The sequence below is a fragment of the Dermacentor albipictus genome, chromosome 1, assembly GCF_038994185.2.
Source record: "Dermacentor albipictus isolate Rhodes 1998 colony chromosome 1, USDA_Dalb.pri_finalv2, whole genome shotgun sequence".
Taxonomy (NCBI): Eukaryota; Metazoa; Arthropoda; class Arachnida; order Ixodida; family Ixodidae; genus Dermacentor; species Dermacentor albipictus.
Genome location: NC_091821.1, coordinates 61,279,286 through 61,292,307, shown reverse-complemented (window position 1 = coordinate 61,292,307; position 13,022 = coordinate 61,279,286). Strand labels below are relative to the sequence as shown.

The 13,022-nt window shown below is 49.7% G+C and overlaps 1 protein-coding gene across 5 annotated transcripts in view; it reads right to left on the bottom strand.

The window, feature by feature from the left end:
• Window positions 1-13,022, bottom strand: part of LOC135918348 (uncharacterized) — a 90,082-nt gene that overhangs the window by 38,417 nt on the left and 38,643 nt on the right. The window lies entirely within an intron of this gene.

Here is a 13,022-nt window from a genome sequence, read left to right as displayed (position 1 = left end):
AGTTGTAAATTTGGAGCAAAGTTATTTAGTAGCGAGAAGTTGCCAAAAGGACCAGATCAAACTATCCACGCATATATATGCTGGATTGCTTTAAAGGGGCTTTGAACCACCCCTTGGGCTTGGTAAAATAACATAGTCTGCCAGTAGCATACGCTGCTGTGAACATCTCAGCCAAGTTTTGCTGTCGTACGTGGGACGTGGAGCTCGCAAGTGGATCGCAAGGTCACCTTTCTCTCAACCTTTCTCTCAAACGCTCTTTTTTCAAAAGAAGGCCCAGTTCTCACTCTCTTCTGGACGCTTTATTTCGTCATCGGACGGTTTATTTCATCATTCCCTAAGACGGCTGCTATTGGCTGATAGCTAACATCAAGCTGCAGTCAGCTACATGGCGTAGATACCGCCACGGGGTGCCGCCACGAGTCCACTGGATAAGTGCACTACGGCTCGCTAAGGACAACTGCATATGGCTTATGTTCAGGGCGTCGTAAGCACCAAAGGCAGAAGTCGTGGCATCTACGTTAACATCCAAAATGACATTTGAACTGCGTGCCACGGTGACATTTAGAAGGCAGAGCACTGTGGGCATGCCCCACTGCGCCGTAGCTTTTGCAGTGCAAGGCATTGAAGATGGAACAGGAGCACAGAGGCCACCGTGTTTGATTCCCAATAACTTTGCTTCAGCTGAATGCACTGAAATACATTTTGCGGCAAAGTACCAGATCTAATCGCATACTAATCACACTTTCTTGTAAAAAAAAATTGCTGCAAATTCAGGGGTGTGATCATTATGTGGGGTAAATTTCATGCAAAAATAATTTTTTTTTTCATCCCGCATTTGCTGTGGGATGACAAGTCAACAAACAGGTGGCTGCCACTGCAACAGTGTGGCACACCAAAGCAAAAATGGCGGCCAGCAGAGCAAGTCGAACTATGGTGGCTAGAAGGGTGAGGTGACGCCAACGGCGGATAGAAGCCGCTCCTCCATTTCAAGCCGGGCGTAGGTGGCGCTGTTGGCCGTAATGCGATGCATGGTAAGCGCCGCTGGCTTTGAGCATACGCAAGGACGCAGGCCTGCCGTGCACGCAACGCGTCGGCCTTTCAGTGATGTTGTTGCAAGCAATGGTTTAGCTCATTAAACGCTAGTCGAACGTGACTACGGCTGACAGAATGCAATTTTAAGCCGTGGTGGTGCAGTGGTTAGGGCGCCCGATTGTTGTGCCCAAGGATGAGGGATGGCATCCCAGCCGCGGCGGCCGCTTTTCGATGGAGGCGAAAAACAAGGCGCCCGTTTGCTGTGCGATGTTAGAACACATCAAAGAACCCCAGGTGGTCGAAATTTCCAGAGTCCTTCATGCCTCCACTACGGCATCTCTCATAGCCTGAGTCACTTTGGCACGTGAAACCGCCCCAAAAAACCCATTAAAATCGAGTGGTTGCCTCTGCAATACATCTGCTGCATAACACATCGGCGTATCTAAAGTGTTATTCGCGAATCCTTTCAGTTTCAGGAATTGAAGGGTCCGAATGAGTCCCGTGTGGTCAAGATAGTGCATGACGACAGTAGGAGACACAGACCAAAAGAATTAGGATGGAAATATGTTTCGGGTCCGTGCGATTGCATTTTTTAAATAATGTTGTTTATTGCCTCAGGGCATAAAGGAATATGTAAAAAGGAAATTAAAAGGGGTATTAAATGAGAGAAAAAAAGGTTGGCTGTTCTTTTGCCGGTATCTTCCACTCCTTAAGTTTCAGTAATATGAAGCGTCAGCTTACTCCTAAAAAAAATGTGAATGGGGTTCAGAACAGGTAATACAAAGCATAGCAAAAATTTATTGCACATCGTAGTAATAGCAAAGCACTGCACATCATACATTCAGGGTAAATCAAAATACAATATATCACATTTACACATGCTTCTGTGTAATTTGAAAGAAAAACATTGAACACCCACTAAAAAATGGGGAGGCAATGATATCACTTTCCACTAAATAAAAAATTAAGACGTTCGACCTTGAAGAAATATGCAGCTTAGAGCACCCTCCTAAGTTTAGAGCACCCTCCCTGCTGCCTCGACGACACATAGCCGGACGTGCAGCCAGGGGCGAAGCAGTGACGCTGCCTCGCGTTTTTTTGCGTTGCAATTCATCTGTTCGGCGAAGTCCGGCACTCACATTAACATGTCAGCAACGAAACACATATTGCCACAAACAAGAGAACACTTTGGCAGCCGTGAAAAAACAGGAACGCTGTCGCGCCGGCCAGACACCGCGAAAAGCTGTATATGCGCGCAACCGCGTGATTGCATCGCCAAGCTGACCGCAGCGCCACCGCGGCCTTTGCGGCAGCGCATGAACGAGAGGATCGCGCTTTCTCGGCGGATATGCCAGTGCTGTCGTCACCTCCCCCTTCTAGCCACCATAGCCGAACGCGCCGAACGAGATTTTTTTTTTCTTTTCGTGAGTACATTACACGCATTGAAACAGTTTCTTCCTTATCAGTAATGAATGATATCATTAATATCAGCAAGTATGTGGCAATAATGCAGCCATGTTCACTTTGAGGGGACAGAAACAAAGACGGGCGTGCTTAGCTGCCAGTGACTTAGAAACACGTGGCGGGTATGCTGCGGAAATTATGGCATTTGTCTTCACTACTATTCTAATATGGCATGTATCCACTAAGTGTGGGCGAATATCTTCGCTGTGTTACAAGCGTCGGCGTATGAATAGGGTACACTTCTAACGTATCAGTGTAAACCTGGCTACTATCGTTGCTGCTCGCGATTTGTTGCGTGCCCACGAGTGCAGACGAGAAGAATCAAAAAGCGCCTTTTTTGATGTTGTTGACCACAACCATTATAAAGCCTACAAATAATAAAGCCAAGGCAAGTTTGGTTGTAGCTTCTTTTTTTTTTTTTTCATGGAAGTGTGGAAAGTGATGAAAGGAATACAACGGGGCATATGCTTAAGAATGTTTGGTGCATGCAGACTGCTTGGTATGTCTTGAAGAGGTGTTCGCTGTTAGATATGGAGCTGTTTCCTGCGATTACTTCGAGTTCCCCAAACCACTTCGAATCGCAGCACAGCTAATTGAGGAATGCAGAAGCAGGAAAGCACATTCCAGAGGAGCACCAGACAAACGCAAACGAGTTTGCGGCCCCCAGGTCGTGCGCCGCCGGGATTAGACGGGGGCCTCGGACAATGAAGCCCAATCATCCCCTTCGCCTTTGAAGAAGGCATTTGCCACCACTGCAGGAGCCGAGCCACCGGGAGCAGGTGGGCCCTTGTGCAATGGAGCATGAGCGCCCCGCCCCCCCTCCTTCTCCAGCTTTGAAGTGGATTGCAATTCTGCGAGGCAAGAGCGCAGCACCGGGATCAAGGGATCAAGAGAGGAGGACCAGGTGCCGACTCTCTTCGCCGGGTATGACACCATCGCACGGGCGCCTACCATTGGCTGAAAGTGGCGTCATCTGAGCGGACTCTCCCATTGGTCAAACATGACGTGACTTACAGTGCTCAAAGGGTTTATAAGAAGCCTTCCAGAGAGACCAGAGCATTCCCTGATTCCCGGATTCACCTCTCTCGAACTTCTTGCCGCGGGCCGCAGCGTCCGAGTTGCTGCCGGCCCGTAATGACTGTACGAATGTTAATTGACGCTCACCTCTCTGTATATAATGTAGAATAAACACTCCCAAGTTTGTTTTCATCCCGGAGTCCGTCCCTCAACCCCTACATCTGGTGGCAGCGGTGGGATCGCCTCCGAATGCATCAGCTGGTGGCAGCGCTACGGATCAACCTTCGTCGAGAGAGATCCTAAGGAACCGGGAAGAGCGAAGAAGAGAGAGCCTTCGTCGAAAGAGGTCCGAAGAAACTGGGAGCAGCGAAGAAGGAGCGAGCCTTCGACCCAGGGAGTCCGGAGGAACCGGGAACAGCGGACAAATGAACCGGATGGCAGGGTGCTGCAACCGTAAGTGAGCGCGTGGTTTTTTTCCTTGTGATTCACCAGACTCAAATGTTGTGTGTTCATTTTGATAGTTCTGGGAATCGGGAGTTTGTTGCATTGTGTGCTTGCACAAATTAATAAGGAAAACAGTTTTAACCACCTGTCGGGGCAGCTGCCATGGATCTTAGAAGGTTGACGAGGTTAGACTTGTTGTTGGTGTGCGACGATTTGGGAGTTGAGGCGGACGAACGGATGGAAACGCCAGCTATCATAAAGGCGATTAACGATAGTGGCAATGATGAGAAAAGCATTGAGCTTGCTTGGGAGGTGATACAGGAGCCACGGGAGCGTGTGCGTCGTGTACGTGTGCGTGAGCGTCGTGAACTTAAGAGTAAGAGTAAGCATGAAGAACGCGAGAATGAGCGGAAGCAGGAGCTTCAAGAATTTGCTCTTATAGGTATGAGCGTCACGAACGTGAGAATGAACGCAAACGTGAGTATCAGGAACGTAAGCTTGAGCGTGAGCAAAAGTATGAGAGAGAGAAGGCAGCACTGATCAAAGAGATACAGTATTGTGATCAGTTAATGGCGCAGAGACAACGGCTGTCTGAGAATTCTGTACGTAGTACAGAGCGAAAGAATGAGGCAGCATCGAGCAGATTTTCGCCAGAAGCCGACGAGAAGAGTAGTGCCTGTGAGATTAGCTGCAGAGTCATAAGGGAAGGGAAAGGGCTAGCTGCTAACGATGCCTTAGTGGCAACAGAGGCCGTTAAAGGCCGTAGTGAGAGCAACGAGGTGCTGTGCCAACAGATGACTGTAGAGACAGCTAGGCCAGCTGCGAACAAATTGGCACAGTTACCGAGCGTGTGCATCGCTGGTAATGTTAGCGAGGTTGCTAGCGAAGAAAAGGGTACTGTTGGCGCGACAGAGGCGAGCACCCATGTAGAGCCAGATCTGCCTGCAGAAGTGAAGTGCGAACTGAGCGATGCAGTTGAGCGTAGTTCTCGGGATAACGAGCTCCGTAGTTCACGAGAGAACAACTGCATTGTTCAGGGATCGGTGCGGCTCTCCGCCAGTCTAGATAGCCTAGATAGGGATGATTCAGGTAATAATCATTCGGACTGTGTGCGTGAGACAGCGATCGATACCGACGGGCTGTGTGCCGATGCACAGCGTGCGCTGGGCAATGTAGTAGAGGGCAGTTCGCAAGAGTGCGAGTTGTCTAACTCGAGTAAAGCCTGCTGCATTGTTCCAGAGTCGGTTGAGCTGTCCGCCAGTCGAGGCAGAGAGAGTGTTGATTTAAGTGAGAATCACTCAGACTGTGCGGGTAAGAGACCGATCCGGGCCGACGAAATGTGTACCGGCCAGCACGAGGCACGAGGCGACATGAAAGCGAGTGCAAAGAGAAAGCGCCGTAAAAAGAAGCGCGGTAAAGACCGAAATTCGGTAAATAATGTAGCGCCGCCAAAAATGGCGAGAAACCCAAATGGGCAGGGCGCGAGGAGAAGAAAGGTGCGGTCGTCACTGACGATGTTGACGCATCCTAAACGTTCGAGCCACAGGTCAAAGGGGGACCGCGAAGCATGTTCTGCACGGACGCGGACAAAGGGCACGAGGCTGTTAAACTCCTCGTCGTTCCGTAGTTCTTTTCACAGCTCAGCGTGCAGTTCGAAGAAACGCAAGGTGGCAGGACGAGACTAGGTGGGGAGTAGCGACGCGGTCAATCGAGTTTGTGAGGAAAGCGGGGCGCCAGGACGCAAATTGGCAGGAGACCGTAACGTCTTGGGGGAGCTGATAGGGAGTCAGCCCTTTTGTAGTTCCTCAGCAGCCAGAGTAGCTTTGAAACCACGTCCTCCCCGGGTTCGACTCAAAGTATGAGTCAGACGTAAGCGGTTGGAAAGGGAGGCCAAGAGCCCTTCCGTAGAAATGAAGTGTGTTGTTTTTTATTTTTGAGCATCGGAAAGTTTTCGCGATTTGAGACTAGGATTTCTTTCAATGTGTAAGGTTTGAGCTTTGTTTGTCTTTTCGTTTGAGAAGCTCGAGATTTGAAAGATGCGTTTTAAGTAAACATGTTGTCTCGCGAGATGCTCATTAATAAGCAGATAGGCTTTTTTTTTGTGTGTGAGTAACCTGAGGGTCAAGGTTATTGTTGAGAGGCCTATCGTAACGCGCGTGTGTTTTATTTAACCTTCTTTCTTTTTAAGTGTTGAATTTTCTAAGGTTAAGCGCGTAGATTTTCAGTGAGTGCATGATTTGCACGGAGAAGCGTTCTTAGTTCCATTAGCGCGTGTCCTGTGTGGACGGAAGGAAGCAGACTTTATGACTGGGTTGCTGGTGTGTGTTGAGGGCAGCCGTATTCTGACTTCTCTGATAAGTACGCGTGGAACGAGGTATTAAAAGACGCATTATTTTAAGAGTTCTGCGGAGTGTGCAAGTCCCGCAAGTTTAATTGTTCGTTTATGTCACGTGTCCTGTAGGACTTTCAGGGAAGAAACGTGAGTAAGCGTAAATGAAAAGTTTGCCTACAACGCAAGTACGCGTTTTGTTTAGTGACCACAAGGCTAGTGCGCTTGTGATTACGTGCTTGTGAGGTTGACCAGATTGTTCAGTGGCACCATTACGTGCGATAAGTACGCCACTGCGTTAGATTGGAAACATGCTGTTCGTGTAGTTAGGCCACTTAAGTTATGTTCGGCTGTTTTCATTTGTTGTTTGCATCGTCAACAACCCTTTTGTTTTGCAACAACAATGGTACTCTGGTCTTGTCGGCAATCGAGGAGAAATGGATAGCTGTTTGGAAGGGTGGTTGGAACTGTTTTGTCAAAATTGGGGAAATAAAAGATCAGGGTTGATTTTGACTCAGTAATAGCCTGGCGAGTCAGGGGTGAAGAGCCTGCGCTTACGCGTGGTGCAGCGCTGTGTTGTTTGGTTTGTTTGACGTATGTTCTCCAGGGCCCAGGATCCCGAGGGTTGTCAAACGAGGCTCGACCCCAGTACCCTGCAGCTTCTTTCAGCGTTCCTCATGGCCAGCGAATTGAGTTCACCGGCCATTCAGAACAACCGGGGCGAGGACGAGTTGTCAGATATGGAGCTGTTTCCTGCGATTACAGTCGCCGACCGTTTATTCGGACCTCACGGGGACTGCGAAAATGTCCGAATAAACGGGTGTCCGAAAAAGCAGATTAAGAAAAAAAAAAATTAAATCCTGTATTTCCACGGACTTATTCGGGCTCGGCAGTAGGCTTGGAAGAAATCGTGAATGCGCCATTGCATGCTGTTCCGTTTACGCGCAATCAGATAAGCCTGAATCTCGGAGAGGGTCGTACGGTCACCATTAGCGGCTGAAAGCACAGTCACTGCTTGTACACGTTCCGCATACGACGGCAGCGTAGCACATGGTACGTCATCTTCCGACTCAGAATCATCGTCCGGCGGTACAGCAGAAACCTGACGAATGATCTTGCCGTCGTCGAGTTCTGCGCATGTCAATACAGCAGTGTCAGCACCTATGAAACTGTCAAATGAGACGGTGTCCGGAATCGCAATGCAACCACTGCGCAGGTCTCGGCAGAACATTTTCCGCGTCAGTAGGGAGCACATCGGAAGGCGACAAGTCTGAGGCACCCGCTTGCCAGCATTCCCCAACACAGTTTGAGCGGGCACTGTCGGCGCCATTAGACCCTTGACGCGATGTTTACGTATGCCGCGTTGGATCATCGAAACCTCGACACAGCACACAAAGCAAACACCACCGTGTCGACACCAGTCGCACAAACGAAAAACGCGGCCTGCTCACAGCGTCTTGCGTGAAGAAACAAATCAGCTGCCGGATTGTCTTGACATGGCTTAATAAGCTGAAACCGGAACTGCTGCAGAGCCATATCTAACCAGCCAGAAACGATGATGATGAGCGGGGATTTCCAGTCGCGCCACTTCGTGGGGCAGCAAGGAAGCTCCGTTCAAAACAAAAATGGCGTTCAGCCAGTCGAACCATGCACCGGTCACCGGTCAGAGTCGGTGCATGGTGCTCTCGACCGAGTTGGCTCAAGGAGTGTCCGAAAAATCAGACGAGAGGTTGCAAGGTGTCCGAACTTTCGGCAGTTGTTATACATTATGGTCTATGGGGAGAATGGCGGTGCCGCGAGGCTGACCGAATAATCGGGCATGTCCGAATTTTCGGAGTCCGGAAAATCGGTCGGCGACTGTACTTCGAGTTCCCCAAACCACTTCGAATCGCAGCACAGCTAATTGAGGAATGCAGAAGCAGGAAAGCACATTCCAGAGGAGCACCAGACAAACGCAAACGAGTTTGCGGCCCCCAGGTCGTGCGCCGCCGGGATTAGACGGGGGCCTCGGACAATGAAGCCCAATCATCCCCTTCGCCTTTGAAGAAGGCATTTGCCACCACTGCAGGAGCCGAGCCACCGGGAGCAGGTGGGCCCTTGTGCAATGGAGCATGAGCGCCCCCCCTCCTTCTCCAGCTTAGAAGTGGATTGCAATTCTGCGAGGCAAGAGCGCAGCACCGGGATCAAGGGATCAAGAGAGGAGGACCAGGCGCCGACTCTCTTCGCCGGGTATGACACCATCGCACGGGCGCCTACCATTGGCTGAAAGTGGCGTCATCTGAGCAGACTCTCCCATTGGTCAAACATGACGTGACTTACAGTGCTCGAAGGGTTTATAAGAAGCCTTCCAGAGAGACCAGAGCATTCCCTGATTCCCTGATTCACCTCTCTCGAACTTCTTGCCGCGGGCCGCAGCGTCTGAGTTGCTGCCGGCCCGTAATGACTGTACGAATGTTAAATGACTCTCACCTCCCTGTACATAATGTAAAATAAACCCTCCCAAGTTTGGTTTTCATCCGCGAAGTCCGGCCCTCAACCCCTACATCGCGTAGCATTCGACAGCATTCGACAGATGGTAAGCGTGATAATCATTAGCTAGACTTGGCACATGCCATATCACTGCGGCAAGTTTGGGGAGCAATCATTACATGGGAAAGAAAAAAACTAATTTTGACGACAAAATTCAGAGGTGCGATCATTAGGCGAGTGCGATCATTATGCAAGTAAATATGGTATTGCTGAAATAGTCTATTTTCACTTCAAATTCCTTTCTCCACTTCGATAAAAAGTGGTTCAGGGCCCCTTCAACGGAAAACACTTTTCAAAGCAGTCAGTCAGTTTATATTTAAAGGGACACTAAAGGCAAATACTAAGTTGACGTGGACTGTTTGAATACCATTCCAGAAACCTCACAATGCTTGTTTCTTGCCAAGAAGAGATTTAGTTTACGAGAAAATTGCATCTGAAGGGTCCAAATACCTTTTTCGATATTTAGATCTCCAGCAACCCAACCGGGGGAGTGGTGACGTTGCATACGCCATCACCGTCCTGTGCTGCCGTTGGTGAGTAAAACGGCGCCCGACAGACGGCGGCACCAAGCCGACATAGCAGCGGATTCGCTGCTGCAGCTTCTTTTTGATAAAATGCCGCAGACCATTCGGGTATCCCGCGACATCGCATGGAAATTGAATTCTCTGCTACTTGCAGTTTGTCCGAGTTTCGCGAGCCAGCAAAACCAGTGCAGCACTATGCGATAACTACTGAAACGCGAAAATGTGGGCGGTGCGGAATACAGCGAAAACGAAACCTTTCGACCGCCTGCGTTATTGTCGAGGGAAATTTCAATGAGTTCTTTTTTCTCAAAGTGAAACAGAACTAGACAAGTAGCATTTTATTTCGTCTTATAATAAAAGGATGTTTTGTGGAACGAGTGGTAGAGTACTATTGACAGAATTTAACTAAGGAGTACTTTTGTCATCGGGCAAGTATTTAAATTTCCTGGGTGAGTCTCTAATGACGTCCTGCACTTACCTGAATTTCTCAATTATTAAGGCTCCGTTCACGATAATATTGACACCTTAGAGATTGTCGAGCACTAATCTATCACTTTAGCTTGACTTAATATGTGCCTCTAGTGACCTTTAAGGGGGGACGCGGGTCTTGAAATCGCGAAAAATGGTCAAAAATGTCAATTTTCAAAAATTGCGTTTTTGAAGTCCTTAATGTCCCAACTATGCCTCTACAAAATATTATGGCGCAATTCCTACTCGAAGTATAAAATAAACGGTAATTTATAAACGTCGGTGAGCCGAAATTGAACGCCAAGCGCGAAGATTTGCCTCATTTTCAAGCTGCCGTAGCTCCGCGCGACGCGTACCGATCGGCGCCATCTTGGTCTCGTTTGAAAGCTGGTTTCCCGCTCTCCATTCTGGCGCCCCTCGGCACGCTGTAGACCCTCGTGCAGCGGAGGGATTGGCACCCGTTCTCAAGCGGGAAATCGTCGCGAGACAGCCGCTGATTGGGTGAACCGGGCGCCTCCTCGAGGCGCAGCCCTCTGATTGGCCGTGACGTATGCTTCGCCTTCCGCGGCCGCGTTGTCCGACTCCTTCACGTCGTCTGCTTTCGCCTGGACGCACGTCATTTTTCGAGCTCCTCTTTGTTTCCTAGTATTTTTCGTTCTGCCTTTTTCTTTATCGTTCTTCTAGATATTTTGGCTATTGGGTCGCTTCTTTTAACCACGAATTTCTTGCTTTTGCGTGCCTGGTGGCTTTGTTCCGCGTGTCACGATGGCGCGAGACGCGCGCTTGAAAGCAAGCACGCGAAAAGCAGTCGGCAAAAAGAGACGCGCATGGAATAAGAACAGCGCTACATCGTCGAGAACTACAGCTTCGGTGATGCCGCAAGCTGCTGTGCCCTTGGTGGATGCGGCAGGACTGAGCTCGCCAACAACAGCTTCGCCGGTGGACGCGGCTGAACAAACCCCGTCGACGCTAGCTTCGCCTGTGGACGCGGCTGGACAGTGCCGATCAGTGTCAACTTCGTTACCGCAAGTCTGTGCAGTGCCGGTGGATGCGCCTGGACTAAGCCCGTCGAAAATGCCAACTTTTGAGACGCTGCAAGTCGCTTCGGATTCCGTGTCGTCGGAAGCGGCCGAGCCGGCTGACCTAAGCCTAACGTTGACTTCGGCGTTTCCGCACGCCGCTTCGGTGCCGACGGACGCGGCTGAACCGAGCTCGCGTGCTCAACGCTTCGACACGGTGTTTTTCACGGAGGCGGAGTGCGCGGGGCGCGAAAATTACGCAGACAACGTTAAAACTTCATTGGCGAAGCAGTCCGCGACTTCCCGCAAGTTCGAGCTAATGAACGTCGGCACAGCAAGTGAAGATGACGATCGCGGCACAGAGTACATCATCGTTGATCTCTCAGTGCTAAAGAAGATGTTTGTGTCCACAAGCTGCAGCAAGTGTGGGATGACCACTCTCCAACTCGCAAAGTGCAGTGAGAGAGAATACGGCCTAGCAGTGAAGTTGGAGCTCACATGCTCAAATTGCGATTTCGCCGAGCGGCACTTCTCGTCGCCACGAGTGCCCGGGAAATCCAACATCACGCCCTTTGAAGTCAATTTGCGGGCAATGAAGGGAATTCAAAGTATAGGCAAGGGAGCGACTGCCCTAGCAGATTTTTGTGCCACCATGAACCTCTCTCACCGAGGACTTCACCACAAGACTTTCAGGGGGCATATGGACACCATGGTGAAAGCTTGCCAGGCAGTAGCTACTGCTACAGAAGCAGCAAGCGTCAAAGTGGTGAAGGACATGTACAAGAACTTCCTGAATCCACCAGGAAATGTAGATGTCATATTTGATGGCACGTGGAAAACACGTGGTCACAATTCAAATATTGCAGTAGGCTGCATCATAGAGCTATACACTGGCCTAGTACTGGACCATGTTGTGCTCTCGAGGTACTGTCGTGGGTGCCAAGGGGCACCTGATCCCAGTGATGATGGGTACGGTGACTGGGCTATGAACCACAAGTGCATGAAAAACATCGACTGCAATGCCGGCCGGATGGAGACTGAAGCAGCTATCATTTTGTTCAACAGGTCTCTGGAAAAAAATGGGTTGCGGTACACAACTATACTTTCTGATGGTGATAGCCGCACCTTTCATGCATTGACCTCAGGAGAAGTGTATGGATATATATCCATTGAAAAGAAAGACTGCTTGAACCATGTCCACAAGCGGATGGGGACGGCTCTTCGCAACTTGGTGGAGAAGAAGAAGGCACAAGGAGAATCTCTTGGCGGAAAGGGCAACCTCACCCAAGATAAGATAAAGAAAATTACAAACTACTATGGGTATGCCTTGCGGAGCCACAGCCACGACGTTGCAGGCATGAAAAAGGCAGTGCATGCCACGCTGTTGCACATGACCTCGACAGATGAAGCCCCAGACCACAGTTGCTGTCCTCAAGGGGTTGATTCGTGGTGTGCCTTCAATCGTGCTTTGGCGAACCAAGTGGAGCCGTCACCACACAAAAACCCTCTGCCAGGCCACGTTCGCACTGCTCTTGAGCCAATCTTTGCAAGGCTGGGCGACGAGGCCCTCTTGGAGCGCTGCAAAGATGGCATGACACAGAACGCCATTGAGTGCCTACACTCTGTCATTTGGAGCCAAAGCTCCAAGAACACGCATGACTCTTTGCTGGCTGTTGAAAGAGCTGTTGCAGAAGCAGTTTCTCGCTTCAACCAAGGAATGGCAGCAACCAGCAGAGCTGTTGCAGCACAGCTTGGTTACAGTCCTGGGAGCTGCCTCATTCGTAGGAGCCTTGAGAAAGATAAGCAGAGGCTGTGCAGGTCTGATAAAAGTCACACCAACGCTGAAAAGGTGAAGAAGAGGATGGCCAAGAAACACAAGCCTGACAGAACCCAGGACTACTGCCCAGGACTTTTGTGAATGTGTGGCAGATTCATAGAAAATAGCAGGTGACTTTTTGAGCTTTTTTTTTGTCAAAGGCCAACGCAATACAGAAGTTTTCACAATCTTTACATGAACAGATTTCTGTGAGTTTGGTGTTATTGTGTTCAGTAATGACTGGGCTGCATGCTAAAGCATTAAATTTTTCCATGTGATAGGTAAACAAAAGTGGCAGAGTAAGCAAAACTTTGAATGCAATTTTCTCAGCTTTGCTTTTTCGATCAAATGCCTTTGCCTTACGGAACTTTTCATAATGT